Here is a 27,180-nt window from a genome sequence, read left to right as displayed (position 1 = left end):
GAGATGGCGGACTATAATATGGAGGTTAAAATACGTTAGTTGAGATGGATACACACTGTCTTGAATGATATGGATCATGGACAACTAGGTTATACGTGAATCCTGAAGGAGGTTGTTCTTTTCAAGGCTGTAAAATAATAATTCCTCCATTAGAAAGTGCAGAGGGGACTGGTGTCATGCGTCCCTTTAATTCTAGATGGGGAAAGAAATGCTGTGCATGTCTAATCTATGTAACTCTTCATTAATACACAGAATGGCTTTAACGGTCGCTTGCTAATAATGTCCACATAAATAAAGCAAATGACAAAGTGTAATGTGGAAGGAAAGAGTAATGACACATATGAATAGAAAGTCATGTCTCACTATAAACATAAACAGACAATCCTAAATGTACACATAATGACAAAGTGAGAAAAACAAACCATGACATACATTTCCATACAAAACTTTTAAACAACATTGAATATGTATAAGTAAAAACAGTAATATTGGCTTAATTCATTTTTCCCGATAATCATAATACTTTCTATATGTGTTTCAGTGAACAGACAAGCATTCCTCGGGAAAAGCCACAAATGTAATGAAATGAGAAGCAGCAAAGTATTACATGTCCATTTTAGCTGTACAATAACTTAATTATTATTGCATATATACTGCGTAATGTCTCAGTGGAAACAAACAAAGAAAATGTGTGGTCAAGCATGGAACCTTAATGAACCCAGACTGAGGACAGATATGAAAAGATCACAAACATAGTGATAATATGCTCTTAAAGGAGGAACAGTATATTGTGTTTTAATCTCCACCGGTGAGGAAGAGAATGAAACTCAGTGATATTACTTAAGAAAAAAATCAAGTGAATAGTGATGGCATGAGGAAAGAGGGAGTCACATACTTACCCAAATATCTATAATGTTATGCACATGGAAAATTAAGTGATGGAGACAGTAAGTGAACTATGCATCAGCTGTCAAAAGGATAACAATAAAAATAAGTTGTAAGAATGTATATGACAGAAGTCATTTGCTTACATCAATAAGTGTGTGAGATGGCGGACTATAATATGGAGGTTAAAATACGTTAGTTGAGATGGATACACACTGTCTTGAATGATATGGATCATGGACAACTAGGTTATACGTGAATCCTGAAGGAGGTTGTTCTTTTCAAGGCTGTAAAATAATAATTCCTCCATTAGAAAGTGCAGAGGGGACTGGTGTCATGCGTCCCTTTAATTCTAGATGGGGAAAGAAATGCTGTGCATGTCTAATCTATGTAACTCTTCATTAATACACAGAATGGCTTTAACGGTCGCTTGCTAATAATGTCCACATAAATAAAGCAAATGACAAAGTGTAATGTGGAAGGAAAGAGTAATGACAGGCAGAGTGGAAGAATAATACATTATTCAATAATCTAGTCTATCCCAGGGTCTCCTTACAGGAAAGATCTTGGCCCAAATAAATCAAGAAACAAAGAAGATGTAAAAGCACCTAAAAATGTCAATTTCAGAGAATGTGTGTGTGCACGGAGTCACAAAACACTCAGGACATACTCTGTATGGGCTCTGCAGGATATTAACTCGATATAGACCTACACAACCAGTTGCACTAAAAACAAGAGTAATTGGACCCGACCATTCCAAAGAGTAGAGCAAAGTCCAACTTCAATCGCCTCTTGACCACAAACACATATAACACATATAAGTAGGATTAGCGCTGGGTGTGGAACACTGAGCCCACTCCACAGAAAAATGAGGGGGTAATGGTATCTCACCTGCCCAACTGCATAGTGGATCGATCACCTTAGATAAACTGAAAACGGAAGCAGCAATAGCACGACTGGAGGTTCAAAGTCGGAAACAGAGATGGTGTTTCCCTTATATGGAAAGTGTATGAGAGGTTCAAATACGTCACAGCGTAAGTGACATGGAAATAGGACAAATCTCTCTGTGGCTAAATGAAGCCGGGGACTAATAGGTATCTCCCTAAGGGAGCTAGTAGACCGCTGATATAAGATGCGTATAATGGTAGAATTCTAAGTATACGCCACTAAAGTTGAGACAGGGTGTCTCAATCCTTAAGTGAGCGACTAGACCGCTCACGTAAGATACAAGATACAGGTGTAGTTATATTGATGTCTCTAGATATAACATGCAGACCAAAAAATAAAAAGTGATGTCCAGGGTGGTACAAGTATTAATTATTGGTTTACCGAATCACATTTTCCCAAGCTATATCATTGTTCAAACCTCATTTCAAAGTGTTAAGGTTGAAAATCCATTAAACTTCTCTTCCCTTTCTTACTTCAGTACTTGTGATTTCTTGAGAATAGACCATTAAATATCAAATGGGATATGTTGGAATTCTAGATACTGTTTAACTAATGGGGCTGTCATTTTTGAAGTTCTATTTGCAGATTGATGTTCTGTAAGGCGGGTGGCCATAGACAGCCACATAAAAAGGAGATAAATCACATTTTTTGTTTTGCAATTTGTTATAGCAGAGGAAGAATCCTAGGAGGCACGTAAGCTTTGGTGAGTAGATGTACTCATACAAATCGAGTAGCTGTGTGGAGCCCATCTTCCAGCGATCTCCGTTCACCAGCTCCGTTGCTGAATAGAGTTACAAATGACCGATTCAGCAACAAGACCTGGAAAATGCAGAAAGGCGCTTGAAGGATGCAAGAATTACAAAGAAAAACAACATAAGGTATGCACACTATAACTATTGTAAGCTACAATGAAATTAGCATACAACACACCGGCCCTTTCCCCCAAAAAAGAACCAAAACAATTATACTATATTTCAGGGTAAAGTCCTGTAGATACAATAGTTTGTTTGACATTCTACCACTTCTAGTAGTAATGCAATCATCAGCAAGATGTGTTCTGGAGAACCAGACATGACATTAGGATTCACATGAGGACAAATACATTGATCAGAAGTCTATTGGTTACCTGTAACAAAGACTTGCGGCTAGTGAACATCAGACTGAATCATGTTCCAATCACTGACACAACAGAGAGCAGGTAAAAACAAGGCATTTTATGGTTTTGGTTGCAAATTACTTTAAACAATTTTGCATTGGAAGTCATTCAAAAGAACCACATTTTTGATGGCCCACCTTCTTCCATATTCCAAAAGTACAGATGAAGGAGCAACTTTGGTGACTTTGAAAGGACCATTGAAGTTGAAGCCCACCTTGGATCTCCTAGGTTTCATATTTCTCAACATGACCCATGACCTGACCACATAATGTGGTGTACAAACATTCTTCTTGCTATCATGCAATATTTCTGTTTTCACCTGCGATTTTAAGACTTTCCTCTACTTCTTTGAGATTCACAACATTATCTAATGTATTTGGTGCTTTAACCTTGAGCGAGGTGGACAATAAACCAGTGTGAGTTTGTCTACCTTGTAACAGTACAAAAAAACGAACCCCAGTTACACTGTGTGAGGTATTATGATACGCTCAAATTTTATCTTGGGGAAACTTGGCAACATTCTTGTTGCAAGTTAGAGCAGGTTGAATACCTTCCTTAATCAGCCTATTTGCTCCTCTCCGCAGCCCCATCGGAGCAAGGCGAATACAGAGGAATGTTATGGTGTTTAATACTCCTATCCCTTAAAAGGGTTTACATAGTTTCTGAGATTAATTGTAGACCGTTGTCAGTAACTAGTTCATCAGGGTACCCTTCCAAAGAAAAAACTCTATCCAAAAATGTGGTGACATCTTGTGTGGATGTCTCTTGACAAAATTCCTAATAGATCCACATAGAAAAGTAATATAAAAAAAAATCCTGTACTCTCTTTGAAAAGGTAAAGATATCACAGGCCCAGCCGACTCAAGAGCAAGCTTGCGCCAGGGGCCTTGGGGTAAAGGTGTGGTAACCAAAGGAGTGTCATGAGACTTCCAGTGCTTGTTAGACAACATGCAATCTTGACAGTTGTCAACAAACTTGTCAATGTCAGAATCTATGCAGGGCCACCAGAAGTTGCACCTCAAAGTTTTGTTTAGCAGCAGTGGCACCCATATGACCTTTGTGGCCTAGTGCCAGAATTTTGGAACGAAGCTGACTGGGAACTTCAATTTTGTCTCCTAGCATGAGAATGTCATTTTCAACAGTAAATTGATTCCCTATTTGACAAAATACAAACAGATCACCCTTAAAATATTTGACATGGGACCAACTAAATGAACACATTCCTTCACTTTGCTTAAAACAGTACCTTGATTGCAGGCAGTAATCTACTTATCTTCAGAAATAGAGCCTTTACATATAATTGCATCACATCTAAATTTGCAACAATACATTCATTCTCGAACAAGTCAAAATTATGAGTTTCATCCGAAGGAACGAGTACGTGAGATAAGTAATCAGCCTTTGAATTGGTAGCCCCAAGTATGTACTTACGATCAAAGTTATACTCTTGTAACTTAGATAGGATTCTGATAAGTCTTGAAGAAGCACAAGACGATCCTTTGTCCCCCAGCAAATTCATAAGAGGCTTGTGATCTGTGCTTAGAGTGAAAGCATTCTCCCATACATAAGTTTTAAATTTAGCAATGGCCCATGCACAAGCAAGAGCTTCTCTCTCAATTGTGCTATGCTTTCTCTCTGCTGAAGTCAAAACTCTGAAAGCAAAACCAACTGTGGTTTCAGATGAACCATTTTTTTTTACAGAAAACAGTGTTAAGGCCTACAGCACTTGCACCCACAGTCATGACACACTTATGCCCGCTTACATAAGATTTAAGTGCAGGGACATTGGATGGAATTTTTGTATTTCTTGAAAGACATTCTGTTCTTCAGTGCCCCAAGATAAACTCTCCTTTTTTCTTAGCATTTTCTCCAGAGGTTCCATTAGGGTAGCATATTCATTTACAAATATAGAATAGAAATCGCTCAACCATCAAAAGGATCCTAACTCGTCTTTGTTCGAGTGTGGAGGCACTTCTTTCAAGGCCTTGACAAGATCCTCTTTATGCTTAATAACTTGTGCTATAATGTGGTGATCTAGATATTCCTCATTGTCAGTAAGAGATTTGCACTCATCCTTCTACACAGTCATCCCATGGTTGGGCAATATTTTTAATACATTGTCGAAGATAGAATTGGGCTCTTGAATATTCTTAGTGAAAATGAGTATTTCATCTTCAAAGGCTAAAACTCCTTGCACATCTTTGAATAAGGAAAACATCAGCTTTTGAAATGCGCTTTCCATGATGCAAGACCACTAGGCATGCGTAGATACTTAAAAGCACCAATGGGTGTAGTAAAAGTACAAAGAGCTTGCAATTAATTTTTGAGCCTGACTTGATGATATGCTGCTCTGAGATCGATATTGCTAAAAATGGGAGCCCCATCCAGAGTAGAAAACACCTCTTTAATTTTAGGAAGGGTAAAGCAATCAATTAAAATATTCTGGTTCCGAGTACACAAGTCAGCACACAAACAAATTCTTCTATCTCTTTTTTTAGCGATAACCACAAGCCTAAGGAAAGAGCAACAGCTCTGACTTATGTTTTTCATTAATGTTCCCGGTTTCAATACAATCTCGAGTTCAAAATCCATAACTGTACCAATTTTGTCTGAAAACACTTGAGGATATTTTTTTAAGATTTCATCAATGTCTAAATAAGTGTTCTCAACAATCATAACTTGTATGGTGGTACCTGGTCTTAAAATGATGCCAAGTCTTCCCTGGTCTATCCAACCCAAGATATCACGTCCATTTACAGCTACATAGATCTTTGTAGAAATGGACCTGCCAGGAAATTTCAATTCATCCACAAAATATCCTTTAGTGAGAATCACTGACTCACCATAAGCTACAGCTCTAATGTCAGGATTTTCCAGCAGCTTATGCCCCCAGAGCATTTTAAAAGTATCTTCAGAAAGCATAGTTACAGGTGAACCAGAGTCCACCGTAAATTGTAGGCTTACAGTAGCAATGGAATCTTTAAAAAAATTGACCATTTTTCTTGGCAATATTTGCAGCGTCTTGTTGAACAAGGACAGTAGTATCATCAGTAGGCTTGGTTTCTAAGGTTAAAACCTTGACATTGTTGAAATATTCATCATTTTCGTAAATAAATTGTTGACAGACATCAGACACACTATTCACTCAAACCACATTGAAGCAGAACACCTGCATACTATCATGAAATGACCTAATTTTCTGCATTTATTGCACCTCTTCCCCATGGCAGGACAACTCGGGTTGTTACCTAAGGGGTTAAAAGAGCCTCACCTTTAACAGGCACTTGTTCTGTTGACCTTAATACTCCTTACATTTTTACAGCATTAACGTCTGTGCTGTTTGTATTGCTAGCCATGATAGGTCAGTGGATGCTTTTGTTAACAGAACGTTTTAATCCTTGAGCAATTTTAACAGTATGTTCTCGAGTAGGATGAGTGCAGCATAAAAGATGTCCCTGTACTTTTTGGGAAAAACAATTAAGTACAACCCAATCTCGTAAGTATTGATCACAAGCATTATCAAAACAAGTACTAGCTAAATTGCACAAACTGGCTACATATTGTTCAATGCTTTCATCTGGAGATTGTTTTCTGGAATAGAATTTAAAATGCTCTAACACGGGGGGGAGGAGCCAAGATGGCGTCCAGGTCGGACGTGTAGTCCCTCGGCTCTGAGGACCATCTCCTCCTCTGAGACTATCCTGCCGGAGATCCTGCACCGAAGAGGCAGATTGTGACAGCGGATGTGCTCCGACGACTTGCTGCGAAATCCTGGGGCTTTCGCTTCCCTGCAAGTGGGAGAAACGCTCGAGCGCAGCTGACGGCCCGCAGAAGCACTGAGACCGGGACCTCGAGTGGACGTCGAGGCCGGCCGCCAGGCTCACAACATCGGGCTTTGGCGACCGAGGGGTATCGGTCGGGACTTTACCGAGGGGCAGCCGAACTTGCAACCTATGCCCCACTGTATCACTGACACAGAGACAAGTGAGCCTGGCGACCTGATTGTGGAAATTATGCGACCGTAGGAACCCGGACTGTTGTTTGCCAAAGTTCTGCCCGCACGCTTTCTCGCTAACGGCGGGGAGCTCCCGTATTTACCGGGCATTCGACATCTAACAGGACGATGTCTTGGGTGGACTATGCTTATGGCCACATCCTGGCTCTGTCAGCCGTTCCCCGCGACGTGGAAACCTGATGCCCTATGGTGCGCAGCCCGATCCGATTCGGAGTGTCTTTGCCTGATCCTGTGAAAGGCACAACATAATGCATCTTGAGGAGTCGGGTACAACTTGTGTTCACGGACGTGATGAGCGGGGAGACATGTCTGGAAGGGCTCAGGGCTATGGTGCTTTACTGGCTGCTGTTCTTTCCCTTCACCACGATATGATACACTCTGTTTGCACCCTGGTCAGCAAGATGGACGACATACTGAGTGTATCGGGTCACATTAAAATGGCTGACTCGCAGGGTCGCAGCGTTTCTCCTCGCTCCACGACTGCCTGTGACAAGATGGCTGCCTTATGCGACAGTGGCGGCTTTGGAATCCCGAGCCTCGTAACGATTCCCGCTGCGGATGGTGATCTCCCGGGACGATGTGTGCCTCCAGGGTTTTTATCGCGCCGGGAGTTTTCTCCCCGCGTCGTGCTCGCTGTTCCCCGAGATTCGCCCCAGAAGGAGCTAGACATTGAGACCTTTTTCTCTGACCCGGTTATGCTCCACAAAGCGAAGATGGTGTACTTTGTACCCTGCCTGGGATCACTGGATTTACTTGTGCTTGACACGTCTGGGTGTTTATACCACAGTGACACTTTTGGACTGCCGAACACGTCTTCCTCGGTTGCATTGGTGTGCAGCGGCGGTAAGGAGAAAACGGAGCAGGGATAAACGCTTCTTCCTACGGACTGGCAGATTCCTCGTTATTGACCGTGGCAGATGGGTGGTGTGCTGTTATCTCTGATGGTGCGGTGAGTTGACTTTGTGCTTTACACTGTTTTGCTACGATTGCTTTATGTCACCGGACTACCTACCTTGTGTTCATGTTGTACTTGCGGGAGGGTGCAGCCGAGGGAGGGCTTCCCTTTGGATTTCCATAGTTTGCAGTGGTGGGAAAGAGAGAATGGGTCAGGGGTGTGCGCTTGTGCTCATGGTTTGGCGGTTTCCTTGTTGCTGCCCTGGACATGTGGGTTATGTGTTGCTACCTTTGACTACGCTGTGTGCTGCTTTTGTGCTTCCAACTTCTTTTGATTGTAATACTTACCATCACCGGACATCATACTTTGTGCTGTTACTGGCCTCACGGGAGGGTGGAGCCGGGGGACGGGTGGTGGGCTCCTCCCCGCCTTTCTTTATTTAATGAGAGTTTTAGATTAGGACCCTTTTCTTACTCTCTATATTTCGGGGCTCCTTTTATTGGGCGACAGGCACACTGCTAGGGGGGGTAGGCAGTGAGTCCCGAAAGTAGTAAGTTCACTCTGTGAATCCCAAAAGTAGTAAGTGCATTCTGTGAATACCAAATAGTAGTAAGTTTAGGATTTAGTCTTAAGTTCATTCTGTGAATCGGGCCCGTTGTGTTCAGCAGTAAATTGTTTTTCAAGCCTTTTCTCAGCCTCTTTAAAAACATTCCAGGCATCACCAGCAGCTTCTCCCTTAGGAGCAGGAATGAAGGGAAGATTGTCAAAAACATTTTTGTCCTTCATTGCCTAAACAACCATACAGAAATGCTTGTTTCCTTGTTGCACTGTATTCCACGCCATCTATAGCCACTAAATAGTTTTTTAATACTACAATTTTTCCCAGTTTTGGACTGCCAGGACTATTTACAAGTTTGAGGGGCTGTTGGTGTGAATTACCTCCCCCACACATAGTATAGAAGATTAATGTAGTCAAGGTACTGATAAACATACTTGTAAAATGTGAAGGAAATAAAATGCTGGTTTAAATGGTCATAGGTGGTAATGGTATGTATTTATGTATCTTGTAAAGCGCACTGCTGCCCTGAGGCGTTGTGGCGCTGTAGACCACCCGTCCTGGCTATCCCTGTGAGATGGTCCCTACTGGGTATCTCCCAGGTGAAACCAGGCATCCCCGGCGAATGTGGGGGGCCGTTGTAGAGATGAGGCAAGCTAATGCCCAGAGTTGCCGAGTGTGATCCCTGGTTAGAGCAGGCACCGAGGCGAGAATTAGGCGAGAATTATCGAGTCTGCTGACCCTGGTCCACGACCCTGCCACGTTGGGAATTGAAGCCTGGTCCCAGGCCGTTCTCTGCTTCCCGGTCTGCCGCCTCTAACCAGTGAGCCACACCACTCCACGTCATACGTCACCATATGCAGAATCCAATAGTTGAGTTGATGAAGGAAATGCAGTTTGTTGTGTATGTACCAGCAGTTGATATAAATAAACTGTGGCAATATCGTGTAACTCCCATTACTGTGCTTAACAGAGATGGAAGCGGTTGAAAAACAGTTACATGCACAGACAGGAAGCTGAGCAAGGTTATTTAATAAGGCAATATGATAAACAGCTGTTTAGCTTTGCCTCCTATAGAAACGATGAGGGTGCTTCCATTGGAAAATTAACTCGACAAAATCCCAGAAGATCAGGGCCAATCAGTGGAACCGATGCGTATGCTCTGCTCAAATAGGAAGTTGGTTGCTTTGAATTGAAGCGGTTGCAGCGGCAGCGTGTCGAATGAGATGGGCTCCGGATTCAGCTTGAAGACGAACAAGAGCGGGTCCAATTTCACCAATCTTGTCAAACGAAATTAAGTTATAATGGCGGAAGAATCCAAGGAGGCACATGAGCTTTGAATGAGTGGATTTATTCATACAAATTGAGTAGCTGTGTGGAGTCCATCCTTCAGCAACCTCAGTGCCCACAGCTCAGTTTCTGAATCAGGTTACAAACGACCGATTTAGCAATGAGACCTGCAGAATGTGGAAAGGCTCTTGAAGGATGCAAAAATTACAACAACAAAAAACAACACGAGGTATGCATGCCATAATTATCGCGTGCTACAACACAATTATCATACAACACAATTAGACAGTTTTTTTTTGCCTTAACTGTGAATCCATTAGGAAAAATGGAATCTATCTGTAGCTCTGATTCACACGCTTTCCATTGGGTACATCTAAACGTTCTGACCACAATCTGATTTCCGTCTATTGTCTAATGGACAAAGAGAATATTGGTTTTAATCAAGGTCATACAAAGATGTCTTTAATGCTTTTATTGCAACAATGTGCAAACATCCATTTCAGTATTTAAGAGTTTGTGTCTGTCTCACTGTTCACAATATGCAAATTAGAGCAAAGAATCTGGCTAATTTTGTCATTCATCGTAGAGTGGCGTGTAACATAGACACGATGAGATGCCATTTGAGGCTGTTATGTTCTGAGTAGATGGTCCCCATCAAAACAGCGCTCTTTTATTTGAGACCCTGACTAGATGTCTAGGGTAGCCGCTGGTGATAAACTTTTCGTTCATGGCAACAGATTGAAAATCGTAAACTGTCAAATTGGTGTAATTTTTCGGTGGAGACGAAGAAATTGCCCAAGAGGGATACCTTGTGTTTGTGTCCTGAGATGGTAGAAAATGAAGAAGAGTTATTTCTTGCTGTGGCTTAATGAAAAGATCTACTTCTAAACAGCCATTGTTATGTCTTGTTAGGATATTTAGGACCTCGACTAGGTCGTGACTGGAGTGGCTGGTAAAGTTATATTGGTATCACACAGATTGAGACACAGTAGAAATTCCTGTAACATTGATTCAGTCTGTTCAAAATATGTAGCATATATAACAAGACCAAATCAATATAGACTCAAAGAAAGAAGCTATCTCATTGAAAATAGTTCTAATTTCAAACTTTGCCTTGTAATTATTAGCTACCTTGGGCTGACATCTTTGATTTGTTTGAATAGACATTCTCCATATTCAAATGTATTCTCAGATAGTAACATTTCTAAACATTCTAACAGAAATGTAATAGGGCATTCAATATGTTGTTCATTAAAAAACCCACTTAACTGCTTCTTAAGATCCACAAAGTCAAAGCACAGGGGAAGAATGTTTCAGTATTTCCTATAATCTTCCACCTTGCTGGCAAAAATATCTATTCATAGGCAACTAATTTGGCCCACTGCAAAAAGATTCAGCTTTATCACCAACAACATCTTCTAAGTTCCTGGATGACATTAACCTGCTTTGCTGAGACACAAATGTCTCACCAACAACCCAAGTACCCCTCTTTCTCAAATAACATGACCTCATACAGTTCTGCACAACTCCATCTTGTAGTGTGATTCTTAACATCATCATTGCCAAAATGCCATCTTAACAGTTTAAATGGCAACAACTGTAGACTGGGTGGGATGGCAGCAGACTTTACAACTCCCTGCTCATGGAGAAATCATGAAAAAGTACTTGGGGTGGGATAGGTCACACCCTCCTCAAGCTTGCATCTAACACCAGCAGGCAAGTACTGGCCTGGTACCCTTAAGGGAAAAGTATGAGAGGAAGGCCAGGAAACATCTGTCATGGAGGCCTCAAGGCTGACTGTAAGGAGATGGGTTGCACCTGGAATCAGTTTAAAGAAACGTCAAGGACAGGGTTGGCTGGGGAGTCCTGGTTGATGGACTACACCCTAGAAGGGGCAGAAGGCATCAGTAAAATTTAAGTAAGAAGGGTAACTTTCTTTTGCCAGTTTCCCTGTAATGCTGTAAATCAAGACAAAAACCTATGACCTTGACTAGATACAAGCAACCACAAATTGGACCTCAAGAGATCTCTTTTACATCTATCATAGTATTGGAAAACTATGACCAGTTGATAATGGAGCTAGATGGGAAATGTGTCTCAATAAAGCTGAAAATGCACAAGGACAGCAAATCACTTTATTAGTTTACAAAATATCAACTTGTAGAATGGAAAAGTTGGAGAACCTCAAACTACAAAAGACATCTTCGAGGCTAGTGCATCTGACCTCAGAACAGTGATCACATATCAAAAAGACAGCCTGAGGAAACAATAACACTTTAAAAAAAAGACTGCATGTCCCGTACTATCTCTTGAGATATTAAACTCCACAGAGGACTGTAAATATCTCTCACATATCCTTGATGAGAGAATAAAGAAAATCAAACTACATTTCTTTATAACAAACACAGACAGACCTAACTAGATTAGGTCCTGCAAACACAATAATGAATGGTGCTTATGTATTATGATAATATAGAATGGCGTTTTCAAAGATTAAAAGTGTTGTATCTAACAGACGTAGCCAAGTTGTCTTTTAAGTATTGTTGTTGTTGTATGTACTTTATTCGATAAAGTTATCATAAAAGTAAGTACAATCGAAATTCATCATTTTAAAAGCAGTGCCAATTTGAAAGGCAGTACCATATTTCCATACAACCAATAAAAAAACACGTCTAAAAGTTACAATAAAAACACATAATATAAAAGCAGTAAAAAAAATCAAATATATAGGCAATAGGGACACAGGGCGTATGAAAAAAGACTATCTTTTCTTATCCCTCAACAGCTTGTTTCTCGCTAACCAAGCACAGCCCAGGTACTTGGCTACCCGGCAGACCATGCTAAGGAAAGATGTGTCGGTTTTTAAAATACGTAACACCTCCTTATAAGTCTTGGATCCCAAGTTGATACAAACAGGTTTGAGCCATTTTCTTCTCGCATACCTGTATGCAGGACAGGCAAAAAGAAAATGGGGAATGGACTCAGAGGGGGCTGCACAGACAGGACAGGAAGTAGATGTCACATTGTGTTGTTTACAACCTGCTGTGAATTCATTGATCGGGAGAGTTCCAAACCTCAGCTTCAGATATAATATCCTTTCTCTTGGAGATTGAATAAAATCGAGAATGGGTTCCAGTTTTCAAACAGGCTTGTGATCCAGGAACTGCTCAGTCAGGATTCCCCGATTAGAGCTGAGTGCCTCTTTTGCATAAACCCATTCACAATAAGCTTTCTTAACAGTTTGTCTGGGCGGCGGGTCTGGCTGTCCCATGCCTGCGCCAGCCCGATGTCGAAAAGAAGCTGTTTGAGCTTGAAGATCCATTTGATCTTGTTGCCTGTGTCCAATTTAATGGGCTCACTAAGGGCAGGTGCATAATCTGCCAGTTCTGGGGTCCTTCTCAGGCGTACCCAGAATAATAAAGGGTGAAGCCTTGCAATATCTTTGATGGAACATTTCCCGTAGTCTTGCCTGAGCGGTATCAATGGCGTGGATAGTGGAAGAGAAACCAGACCTCTATGGAACTTATTTTCTGATTTTACTAAGTCAATGGTATTCGCGAATCCCCATAGTTCCGACCCATATAGGGCCGAAGGTAATGCTTTACCCTCATACACCACAAGAGCCGGGGCTACTGGTCTGCTGACAGAGAGTAGCTGATCTCTTAAAATTGCCCCTGACACCCGTTTATGGTTGAGAAGAATTTTAATCAAATGGGAATTCCACTTCATCGAGTTATTGACCCGTATACCCAGATAGTCGAAAGATTTGACTAATTTTAATGGGGTGCCATTAAGGGTGATACCATTCCTAAACTGTTTAGCTTGGGATAATGAATTTGGAAGGGTGACTGCACTCTTTTTGCTAGGTGTGGTAGGGCGTTAATCCGGTATGTGTGCTGTGCTGGTATGTAGCCTGCAAACTATGGAGTATAAGGTAAATTAGGCCTGGTTGAGAACCAGGACACCAGTACGCACTACTTGATTGAATTTAGACGTTAGTACATTTATTTAATTTTCATCAGTAAATTATCTTAGGTCAACATAACATTCATATTCATGTTACATTTGTTCTAGCGCATGTTCATTTGCCAACAGATACATTGTTGTTTACAAACATATATTATACATCAAGATATCAATACATTCAGTGTTCACCCAATGCATTTCGGGGCGCGAAGCCCCTTCGTCAGGGGTCTGTGTGTAGAAAAAAGAAAGAGAAAGAAAGAGTAAGGAATCTTTTTACTGTTGATGCACTGTCACAATGTATTGATGAAGTCTGTGGGGACAAAGAAAAAAAGGGGGGGCGTGGAAGGTTTAGAATATTTTCATTGCACAATGCTGAATTGGGTATGTATTTGAAATATACATGTGAGCCCTCACCTTGTATATGCCGACTTGAAAGCAAGGAGCCTGTGTGAAAACAAGTGAAATGCTAGTAAATATTGCGAACTAGCGGAGGTTACAGTAAGTAAACGTGCCAGAAGTGGCAAAGTTTACCTGAGAGTCCTACTTGGTGGTCGTCTTTTTTTCTTTGTCCCCACAGACTTCATCAATACATTAACACAGGTAACCTTATGCTTTATGCAATGTTCTCACACACGTCTTTGGTTAAATAAAACCCACATGTCTAAACTCAGCTCTCTTTGCTATGCAGATATATACTACTCACCTAATTTGGAGAATCATTCAATATACTTCACCTAGTTTGCGGTAAGACGAATACATTATATAGAGACTCTGCCCTACTTGTGACAGTGCATCAACAGTAAAAAGATTCCTTACTCTTTCTTTCTCTTTCTTTTTTCTACACACAGACCCCTGACGAAGGGGCTTCGCGCCCCGAAATGCATTGGGTGAACACTGAATGTATTGATATCTTGATGTATAATATATGTTTGTAAACAACAATGTATCTGTTGGCAAATGAACATGCGCTAGAACAAATGTAACATGAATATGAATGTTATGTTGACCTAAGATAATTTACTGATGAAAATTAAATAAATGTACTAACGTCTAAATTCAATCAAGTAGTGCGTACTGGTGTCCTGGTTCTCAACCAGGCCTAATTTACCCTAGCTTGGGATAATGCCATTAACTTGGTTTTAGATGTATTAATGCATAGGCCCCGTGAATCACAGAACAGGCTGAACCTGTCTAACAGTTTTTTCAGGACTGTCGGACTTTTTGAAATCAGAAGGGTGTCATCGGCAAAGAATAGGGTAGGCGATTTCTCGCCTGCCAGGGTTGGGGCATCGGCTGGGTCCTCTCTCAAATGGTCTACCACCCCATTAACAAAGAGAGAGAACAGAGTTGGGGCCAGTACACAACCCTGACGTACCCCCCTATCCACCGCCACCCTTATTGTCAACTGACCCTGGCTGCCCCACCTTATTCTAGCATAGTTCCCCTTATGCAGGCGTTTGATGAACTCCAGGACCAGAGGGGGAATGCCTAGGTTGAATAACACCTGCCAGAGCTTGGCACGTGTAACCAGGTCGATGGCGGTCTTCAGGTCAATAAACGCCAGATAGAGACTACCTTTCCCAATGACCACAGATTTCCAATGGATCATAAAGAATCTAAAGACCTGGTATATTGTGCCAACGTTCTGTCTGAAACCTGCCTAGAAATGTGAGAGGACGTTTTCATCTTCCATCCACAACCTTATCCACAAACTAATCGGCCTGTAGTTGGCGGGATCCTCCCTATTCCCCTTCTTATAGATGGTTACCACCTCGGCGAATTCCATGAGTCAGGAACGGCAAGACCTCTAGCAATGAGGTTCATCAGGAGTAGGATAAAGTGAGCCCAAGGCTTTGGGTCATGCAAGAGTAGATCGCCAGGGAGGCCATCAGGCCCCCACCGCCTTCCCTGGTGCTATATTTTCTATGGCCGAGGATACCTCATTGATCCCAAAGGATTCGGCTGATATATAGGCCATAGCAATGGGTGAAGACGTCTTATTCTGAAGGGACAGGTTCCCTTCGTCCCCACAGTACAGGCTGGGAAAATGGTCATGCCCCTTGCGCCCTGTAATATGGTTTGGTATCGGGTCCATTCCTCTCTGGTTGCTTTTATTAATTAGCTCCCAAACACAGTTGAGTCTTTCAACTGCGAGGCAGATTTAAGCTCTTGCCAATGGGATTCTTCCCAAATGTGCTTAGCTTGCTCTATGGCTCTAGCATACTGCTTCCTAGCGGCATTTATTGTTACGGAATTTTTTGCTTGTAGAGCTGTAGATAGAGCCTGTCTCTTTTCTCTGCATATGGCAGAGTACCATGGATTGGAGGGTCGGGTGGCCATCCTTTCTGCTCTCTATGCTCCCCAACAATAAAAACTCTCCTAACCTTTCTATTGTATCTTGGTAGAGCCTGGGGAACGAGGAGTTGTATTATTCCTCATGGGTAGCATTGAATAATTCAAACTCTGTGGTCTTCTGCTCTATAAGATCCCTTATATTGAGCAATTTCTCTTTTTGGTTAGCAACCTTATGCCATTTAAGCGTCGGTTGCAATTGGATGGCACGACCTCCTTCGTTGACATCACCGGGGCATTAACTGTCTTAATGGGGGCAGTGTCCCAATTGCAAGTGATTTGCATGGACAGGGGGTTGTGGTCACTGTATTTCTTTATTAACTTCTTGTTGCAGGTTAATAATTATGTACAAATGTCCATTAGCCTGGTGTTCTGTATTCTTCAGCCCACCAGAGGCAGCCTGCCTGCTCCTCAGCTAATCTTCCAACTGTCACCACTCATCCACACAGTCACCCAAGCATTCCAAGCATCACAGTCACACTGGCTGAGCAGCTAGGAGATAGGTAACCAGCGATAGATGTGATAACATAAGCATGATATGACATATCCACCTTCCTTTTACATGAAAAATGAAAATAACAAAAGAACATTGGAGGAACTATACACAATCATATGCAAAAGCAGAGAAAATGTTCAAGACACAGGGAAACAACCTACAATACAACTTCACAAGAGTCTGAACACTACGTAACCTGAAAGAAAAGGTAAATATTGAAAAGCATCAATAAAACATAAACAAGCAATATAACCCATCTTCCCCAATAAACAATTTTTGAAAAATTCTTAACATGTAGCAAAGGGTGAGATACCCTTAGACAAACACCCATGACCCACAACTGTTGAAAGTGTGACACAAAGTGAACGGGACCAGACCCATGAGACCTAGCTGTCCTGTGTGAGGGTGTAAAAGCAAGTACACGTGTAGCACCAGGTGACTTACACACCATGAGTATGAAACATGAAGCGCGAGGCAACTTACACAACCAATAACAACAAGTGTTGTGCAAGGTGGCTTACACACTATACAAACAAGAAGTGTAGCGCATGATGACTTACACACCGACAAGACAAGTAGCGCATGGTGACTTACAAACAACGCAGACAACAAGTGTAGCGCAAGGTGACTTACACACAGTCACGCAATGACAATATGTAACAGTGTAACTCCAAAACAGAGACCCACCAAGAAACCAAAACAACCCTCATGTAGGGGAATGAGTTGTAAAAACTGAACCAAACTCCATAACCATCCTCATGTAAGGAGGGTGTAATGTGGCCACCAACCCACTGAAAGACAAGAACGAAGCTGAAACAGACCCCACTGAAGAATGACAAAAAAGGCAGAGAAGATTATCAAGGGTGTAAAGGTAAACACTTTTCTTAATGGCCTTGCATAAGCTCACATTCTGTTGACAGTAGCCTCATCTGTCAGTAGTGATGACTTTCATCTGTCAGTAGTGTTACAACACTATATTGTTCATCAAAGTATGGGATAACTACAGCTTAGATTTACCAACCTCTCACATATTACAGCACAGTAACTAAAGTTTCTCCTCTGCTTGTTTAACAGGGCGAGAGCAGGAAAGCACTATATCTTCAGACATGTGGCACTATTGCACTCTCTCCCTAGTAAAGACGTTTGTGTGAGTCTTGCATAGGTTTTTTACTGGAAGGCTACCATTCCAGAACAAGATACTATTCCCCACTAACTATAAAACATGTGTCACTTCAAATGCATGCTGTACAGTGCTAAGTGGGAAAAGTTAGGAAAAAATAAAAGCATTTCTCCTTTTTAATTCCTGCTTCATAGTAGTTCTAATTTTTGGTGCATTCCTTGTCTCGAATGTTGTGCCAAATATCAAGGATGGTTGCACGTGTTGCTTTGCATGACTTTCAGGAAACTTTCCAGCAGAGAAAAACCTTTGTGCTGGAAAGTAAATCTAACAAACAACATTTTGCACAGGTTTCTTTACCATTTGTGATGCAAACTAAGGACAAAAGGTTTGCAAATCTGGCTCACAGTCTGATCCATTAGATACACCTATTCCGATGAATAGGATGCACTGTTCTCCTGACCAATAATTTGCTATGTGTTAGAAGTGGTGCTTCTCTTTGGCAGAGGTATGCACCTAGTTCAAGCAGGAACCATCCCTCTAGTCAGGTTAGGCTAGATGGACACTAAAAGAAAACCACTTCTCACTCTCTGGTAGATTGCCACAGAGAAGTCAGGCGTATCTAAAGAGGCAATGTAAAAAGTATTTATGCAACACCCTTGCAGAGTAACATAACTAAAACACCACAAAAAGGCTCCACATACATTCAGAAAAATAGATAACTTTATTCTGAACAAAACAAGACCAAAACAACAAAAATGCAAAGTAGAATTTGAGATATGAATTTTGAAAGAATTAGTGCAAAAGTAGAGCTTAGAAGCGAAAGCTCATTAGGGATTGCTTTATGTCACAGTGGACCAGGACAAAGTCAGCAGTTCAGGCAGACAGAAATTGAGCACAGGTCGGGGACAGGAGCAATGCATGCCCGGTGAACAGAGTACCTTGATCCTAGTCACAAAAGTGAGATGCAGGGTGCAGACGAGCGATGCCTCGTGTCTGGCCTGCAGTCGAGGGGATGCATCGATATTCAGTGGCAGCGATGTGTTGGGGTCCATTGAGCAAAGCGCTGGTTCTGGTTGTGATTGTTCCAAACTCGACAGGAGGAAAATGTTTGATTTATCCATCATTCAGCCCATCATTTGTTGCAGCAGCACTACTTTCTAAAAGTAGTATTTCCAATAGTAATGTTAAATTCAGCTTTATGTCAAACTAGCAAACTAGAAATCCATCGAAGCCGACGATTGCTCCCAATGCCACACCACCACAGAAGCCGCCAAAAATATAAATATTGGCAACTGCTGAAGCAGCAGGGAAAGGGGAAGTGGACAGAGAGAGAGATGGCCAGGTAGAGAATACGCTTCTCTGGTCTTCAATCTTCGCTGGTGTAGTAATACTGCACCTGTAGAAAGACAACACTTAATACTTGCACTCTAAGCGAGACTCTATATCTAATACCCCATGGGAACTTGTGTTACCTGCAAAGCCTGGCTTGTAGCTTCTCTCCCATGTAGTCTAGACTGACTTCTGCACACAATGGTTGTGAATGATATTCTGCGTCTGTAAATACACATGAGGGTTATCTATATGAGCTACACTACTTCACCACCCATTCCCAGCCCAGTAACCTTGACTTACCAATCTAGTCTAGACTATTGCAGTAAATAAAGGTCCAGTAGAATGCTTCTTCTACTACTGAAAATGTTCAACTGAAAATACTGTTGCTGCGGTCACAAAATGATAACACACCAGATAGCAAAGATGCATGAACAAGTCTTTGAAAATAATCTTCTGTATATAGCTTTCAAATAAACAATGTCTTATTTTACCAGCTGGTGAAGCTCAGTACTAAACACCAAACAGCCGGTAAACTCACGGTTCCCCAAGTTGCTTCTCGACTCAAGGAAAACTCGTTTGCCGCTTGACAGTTCTTACTCCCTCGTCGCGCATGCGAAAATTCTCTGTAGATAGGTGACTTGACTCCTTACGAATATATTCTGAACAGCTCTGAATTCTAATTGCTCCAAACAGGAACCGCAGACTTCAATAACGCACGCTCCGGGTGCGTAGTTCAGTTGAAGTGCGCAGTTCCAAATTCCTCCTCAGTTCTTAAGCGGATCGGCAGTCGCGTGACCACTACCGCTAGACTGGGACTTTTGGATTGCGTGTTCTGGACATTTGGCGGCCATACTGGTAGTAATCACCAGTGACCGCAGACACTGCCTAAACATGAATTTGGACACTATAAACCTTTTCTTCCAGCGTGGCAACATTCCTACCCTTCTAGCTCTTGGGCGCTTAACCTGTTCCTTACCCTTTAACCAGGTAGCTGCAATGAGGTTCCTGACAGTACCTCCCTCCAAAGGGTAAGGTGCCTTCAAGGGACTCAATTTAATTTATATTTATTTATTTGAATTGTTTTAATGAAGTTATGACACATGGGGGGTAGAGTTTTACCTAAACCCTCATCTATGGTTTTTGCTATGCATTCATGAGATTGATACCTTAAACATTGGCAGGACAACCAATTTAGACCTATCATAATTCTTTGATGTACAAACTTTAAATGAAATGGAGACTCATTGTCTCAAAGGATAGATGAATCTAATTGTTTCCTTCCCTTTGTGAACCACAATTTATTTTGACAAACTGTGTAGATAATGTCATGAACTATTGTCCCACTTCAGACAAAGTTGCAGGAACTGCTGGAATGTTTTCTGTGTTTAGATAAATGACTTCCATGTTTTGTTTTAAATTAAGAGAACTTTAGGTTCATATTGTGTTCATGTTATACATATTATAACATTGCCCCTTGTCAGTTTTGTTTAGTTTCATTGTTTTGTCACCAGGGTGTAACGTATATGGTCAGTACAACATTGTAATTGTAAATATCTTTTGATTTTCAGATTACAATATTTCTATACAGATCCAAAATAACAGTCCTGATGATGGTTTCAGCAATTATCTATTAAGAAACCGAAACGTCGACAGCACATCTCATCCCCCTCTTTTGTTTGATTCAATGTATTTTGGGATAGGTGTTTTTTAGGTTCTGTTGAGTCACTTAGTAATTTATTTATGTGTGTACCTACAGTCCTAAATCCTATTTGTTTATTTATCTGTATATGAAGTTGGTTTCTTTTAATGAACTACTTGATATAAAAAATACTTTTCGTATACACCTTGTGTCTTTGTTTATATGTTGGTTTTGTATAAATACAATAGATTGTTGATTAGTTCACTTCAAGGACGATTGACTAGTCCTTCTTTAAAACAATTCAAATAAATAAATATAAATTAAATTGAGTCCCTTGAAGGCACCTTACCCTTCTACTTTTACTATCCAAGCCCTCAAGGGTATTCCGGGTCGCTCACTTTCTTGATAATCCCTCCAAAGGGGGCCCTCCCAATTTTGGTTTAGTAGGGTAAGTTTTATGAAAAAGTCTCACTAATCTTGGAGCATGGACGTTAAATGAGGGTTCCCAAGACCTTTCTTCTGGACCGAAACCCTTCCATTCAACTAAATAATAGAGCTTTTTCCTAGAAATCTTGGAGTCTAAGATTCTGCTAACCTCAAATTCCTCCTCAGACTCTATTCTAATTGACGCTGGTTTCCCTTTATACCGGACATGAGGGGGATTTCTTTTTAGCAAGGAAATGTGAAAAGCTGGATGGATTTTTAAACTATTCGGAAGTTGTAGTTTCACTGCCACTGGATTTATTATCTTTTGAACTTTAAACGGCCCGATAAACCTTGGCTGAAACTTTCGATTACCTTTCAGCTTTAAGTGCTTGGTGGATAACCAAACCTGATCTCCAACTGCAAACTTCCCAGCCACACGTCTTTTTTTGTCTGCCTGCTGTTTATATGATAACTTTGCCTTGGTAAGGTTCGCTTGAGCTTGCTGGTAAGACCTTTTAATACCCGCTATCCACTCTACCACCGTAGGACTCTCCTCAGTCAGTTTCCCTAACATTAAAGTTGGGTGCCTACCAGTGAACCCTGTGGATGCATGTATGGCATTGTTATACGCGAACTCTGCCGACCACAACAGGTCAGACCAATTCCCTTCCTGTTCAATCAAATACAATCTTAGGTATTGTTCTAACTCCTGATTTACACGTTCAGTCTGCCCATCAGTCTCTGGGTGGAAACTGGTGGAGAAACGAACGTCCACACCCAAACTTTGCATATAGTTTTTCCAGAATTTGGACACAAACTGAGCTTCTCTATCTGAAACTATGATTTGTGGAATGCCGTGAACACGAACCACGTGCTGATTAAATAACCTCACCAACTGGGGAGCAGTGGGAATTTTTTCCAAGGGAACGAAATGACTCATCTTAGAGAATGTGTCCACCAGTACCAGTATGGCTGTATACCCTTGACTGTTTGGCAAATCAACTATCAAATCTAATGATACTGTGTGCCAGGGACCTGGGGCATTAGGAAGGGGTTGTAATAATCCCTGTGGGGACTGTCTGGTTGGTTTACTTTTTATGCAGAATTCACAGGTTGCGACATACTGCCTCACATGAGCTGCCATGCCAGGCCACCAAAAATATCTTCGTATCAACTGCAAGGTCTTCTTAATTCCTTTGTGACCCGCCATCGGATCATCATGACAACCTTCTAAAGCCTTTTTCTGCAGTTCACTGGTGGGTAAATACAAGGCATCATCGTAATACGGCAGTGAATTCTTAATAGATTTTCTCTCATCATCCGCAGCCCATTTTTCGAGATCCTGAAGAGGACATTGCTGCCGAATTTCCTTAGTGAAATCTTCCAAATGGATTATTCCTACAATTTTCTCCAACTGAATTATTGGTTCCTCCACTGGAATTCTCTTGTCCCCCGAACAATTCATTTGTGACAAAGCGTCTGCTTTACCATTCTTCACACCCGGTTTGTAGGTGATAACAAAATCGAATTCTGAGAAATACAAAGACTACCTCAATTGGCGTGGGGTAAGGGTTTTGGCGGACTTCAAAAATTGCAGGTTCCGATGGTCAGTATACACTGTCACCTTGTGCTTAGCCCCCAGTAAATAGTGACGCCAATCCTGAAAAGCCTCCTTGACCGCCAACAACTCCTTATCCGCAATCGGATAATTAAACTCTGTCTCTGACAATTTTCTTGAGCGAAAAGCCACCGGGTGGAGTTGTCCAGTCAGTTTATTTCTTTGTGACAGAATTCCTCCAGTGGCGAAGTCGGAAGCATCTGTTTCCACAAAAAACTCCTCTTCAGGATTTGGATGCATCAAAATTGGTGCCGAAACAAACGCCCTTTCCAGAAACTGAAAAGCTTCTTCCGCTTCGTCAGACCAAATGAACGCCTTCCCTTTTTTTTAAAGTTGCGTGATAGGTTGGACCTTGGCCGAGAAATCTGGAATAAATCTCCTGTAGAAATTGGCAAAGCTAAGAAAACTCTGGATGTCCTTTACATTTCTGGGTGACAACCAATCCTGAATTGCCTGCACTTTTGATGGATCCATAGCCACCCCCTCAGCCGACAGAATAAATCCCAAAAATTCCACTTGGTTCACATGAAGGGAACACTTCTCCAACTTGACGTACAGATGATTCTCTAACAGCTTCTGCAACATAACTCTCACTTGTGAAATGTGATTCTCAATGCAATCTGAAAAAATCAATATGTCATCAATATAGACGACTGCCACACAATCCAAAAATTCCCTTAATACGTCATTCACAAAGTGTTGAAAAGCTGCCGGAGCATTGCTCAAACCGAAAGGCATCACCTGGTATTCGTAGAGGCCATACTTGGTGCGAAACGCCGTTTTCCACTCTCCACCCTCAGCAACTCTCACCAAATGATACGCACCGCGAAGATCCAGCTTCGTATAAACGTTCGCACCCTTCACTTGATCAAACATCTGAGAGATAAGAGGTAGAGGATAACGATTTTTGATGGTCACAAGGTTCAACGCTCTGTAATCAATACAGATGCGCAAGGTGCCGTCCTTCTTAGGCTGGAAAAACAGCGGCGAGGAGACTGGCGATTGCGATGGACGTATGAATCCAATTTTGAGATAATCCTCCAAGTATTTTTTTAAGAACTGATTTTCCGCCTCGGTGAGGGCATAAATGCGACTGCACGGCAACTTGGCACCGGGTTCTAATTCAATCCTACAATCATACTCCCGGTGGGGTGGAAGTTTCTCGGCATTACCCTTATCAAAAACACTCGCCAAGTCCTGATACTCCACCGGAATTTCTTTAGTTTCCAAGACACACACTTGACGTGTAAGTTGGGGCAGTTCTCGAGCAGGCGAGCTTACCATATTTTGTGGACAAGTAGTATAACAGTTCCGACGACAATGTTCTGAGGTCATCTCCACAGATCCGCTTGCCCAATCAATTTTTGGGTTGTGCTCAGTAAGCCACGGCAATCCCAATATTAATTGAAACTGCAGCGCATCAATTAAATTAAAGCGCAGGAATTCATGATGACCCTGAAGTCCCACTAGCTCCAAGGTTTCCGTTTCTTCAGTAATACATCCGGACGTGAGGTTGGTGCCGTCCACAGCTTCACTACCTCACTAGGTTTTTTCTTTAATGCATGTATGCCCATTTCCTTTGCATAAGACAGATCACAAAAATTTCCGGTAGCTCCAGAGTCAATCATCACTGATACATCTTTCACCTCCCTGGTTCCGAATCTCATGACAAATGATACTGTTGAATGTGTCACTGCCAATTGAAGAGTGTTTATTAACTGTTGCATTTCAGGAGCCGATTTCCCTTTATTTCCCACCAGAGCAGCTCCCTCTACTGGTGGGATTTGGCTTTTAAAGCCACACTGATTTTGGGTTTCTTGAGGCAGTCTTTCACAAAATGTCCTGATACACCACAATAAAGGCACAAATTATTGGCGCGTCTTTTCTCTTTTTCCTCCTTGGACTGAGGTCCTCTAATTGAGCCAATCTGCATGGGTTCTTCCCCGACGCCATTTTCTTTTTGTGTGACTTCAGATCTTGCTCGATCAAGCCGTGGGAAGTAGGGCCGAAACTCTTTCTTCTTTTCGGATTTCCTTTCACACAATCTATGTTCAAGCTGCAAGACCAGATCAATAAGCTCTGATATCTCCCGTGGCCGTTTTGGAATCTGCGCAAGAGCGTCTTTTAGTTCATCTTTCAATCCTCTGTAAAAAATTGCAGAACGTTTACTCTCAGGCCACTCTGTCTCCACAATTAATTTGTTAAATTGAGCAATATATGCTATCAATTCCTGATTGCCTTGTTTTAGATCCAAGAGTTCGTTATCTGTAGCTTTTTCTGCCGTTCTTCTATCAAAAATGCGTAAAAATTCCCTCTTAAACACATCAAAATTGTACAAGGCTGGATCATCTCTGGAAATCAGTGGCATAGACCAGGCAGCGGCATCACCACTCATGTAGGACAGCACGAACGCAACCTTAACCCTGTCATCCTTGAACACTACAGGTCTGCACAGAAAATGCAATGAACACTGGATCATGAATATCTGTGCTTTGTGTGGGTCCCCCCCAAACCTTTCAGGATTAGCCAATGGAACAACTGGCGCCACAGAGTGAATCACTTGCGTCGCCACCTCTGAAGTGGAACCCCGACTGGATTCCGAAGAACCTCCCGCCACAAGCTCCTCCATTTTAGTTTTAATTATATGATTCTCTTGTTGGGACCTTTTTATTTCTTCCCTCAGTGCCCTATTATCCTCTGCGGATTGGGTTAACTGACTTTGCAGTCCATCCAAAATTCCTGCCAGAGTCTTAAGGTCTAACTCCTCTGCCATCATGGCTCAGACGGAAACAGTGGCGTGTCAATCTGTCAAACTAGCACACTAGAAATCCATCGAAGCCGACGATTGCTCCCAATGCCACACCACCACAGAAGCCGCCAAAAATATAAATCTTGGCAACTGCTGAAGCAGCAGGGAAAGGGGAAGTGGACAGAGAGAGAGACGGCCAGGTAGAGAATACGCTTCTCTGGTCTTCAATCTTCGCTGGTGTAGTAATACTGCACCTGTAGAAAGACAACACTTAATACTTGCACTCTAAGCGAGACTCTATATCTAATACCCCATGGGAACTTGTGTTACCTGCAAAGCCTGGCTTGTAGCTTCTCTCCCATGTAGTCTAGACTGACTTCTACACACAATATTCTGCGTCTGTAAGTACACATGAGGGTTATCTATATGAGCTACACTACTTCACCAGCCATTCCCAGCCCAGTAACCTTGACTTACCAATCTAGTCTAGACTATTGCAGTAAATAAAGGTCCAGTAGAATACTTCTTCTACTACTGAAAATGTTCAACTGAAAATACTGTTGCTGCGGTCACAAAATGATAACACACCAGATAGCAAAGATGCATGAACAAGTCTTTGAAAATAATCTTCTGAATATAGCTTTCAAATAAACAATGTCTTATTTTACCAGCTGGTGAAGCTCAGTACTAAACACCAAACAGCCGGTAAACTCACGGTTCCCCAAGTTGCTTCTCGACTCAAGGAAAACTCGTTTGCCGCCTGACAGTTCTTACTCCCTCATTGCGCATGCGATATTTCTCTGTAAATAGGTGACTTGACTCCGTACGAATATATTCTGAACAGCTCTGCATTCTAATTTCTCCAAACAGGAACCGCAGACTTCAATAATGCACGCTCTGGGTGCATAGTTCAGTTGAAGTGCGCAGTTCCTAATTCCTCCTCAGTTCTTGAGCGGATCGGCAGTCGCGCGACCACTACCGCTAGACTGCGACTTTTGGATTGCGTGTTCTGGACATTTGGCGGCCATACTGGCAGTAATCACCAGTGACCGCAGACACTGCCTAAACATGAATTTGGACACTATAAACCCTTTCTTCCAGCGTGGCAACATTCTTACCCTTCTAGCTCTTGGGCGCTTAACCTGTGCCTTACCCTTTAACCAGGTAGCTGCAATGAGGTTCCTGACACTGTACCAGTGAAGAGGATTTATCATTATCATTCCAAGGATATAAAACATGATTCAGCTACTCCTTTCCAATGAGGAATTACAACTTAAATTGTCTTTTGAGGTACTCCCAATGTTAACCAATGAGAGGAGTAGGCATCACAGTAGTTAAAAAACAATTTTGATGTTTGACACTACCAGTACATGTAAACCGTAATAGTTTATGTCCTACCTTTTACTTACACTGCACCCTGCCCTACAGGCTACCTAGGGCCTAGCTTAAGGGTGCCACAAGTGTATCAAAAGGTGAGTTTAAGGCTTGGCAAGTAATTTTAAATGCCAAGTCAAAGTGGCAGTAAACTGCACACACAGGTCCTGCAATGATAGGCCTGAGACAGGTTTGAAAGGCTTCTTTTGTGGTCAAACATTAAGTGCTTGAGGCCCACTAGTAGCATTTAGGTTACAGGCTGAGGCTGTAAACCTTTACAAGAGACTTATAAGTAAACTAAATATGTCAAGCCCTGGTCATCTGTGATAAAACACTCAGAGTCGTAAGGCCTACAAAAAGATA

The sequence above is a fragment of the Lissotriton vulgaris genome, chromosome 6 (assembly GCF_964263255.1).
Source record: "Lissotriton vulgaris chromosome 6, aLisVul1.2, whole genome shotgun sequence".
Taxonomy (NCBI): Eukaryota; Metazoa; Chordata; class Amphibia; order Caudata; family Salamandridae; genus Lissotriton; species Lissotriton vulgaris.
This window is presented reverse-complemented; position numbering follows the sequence as displayed.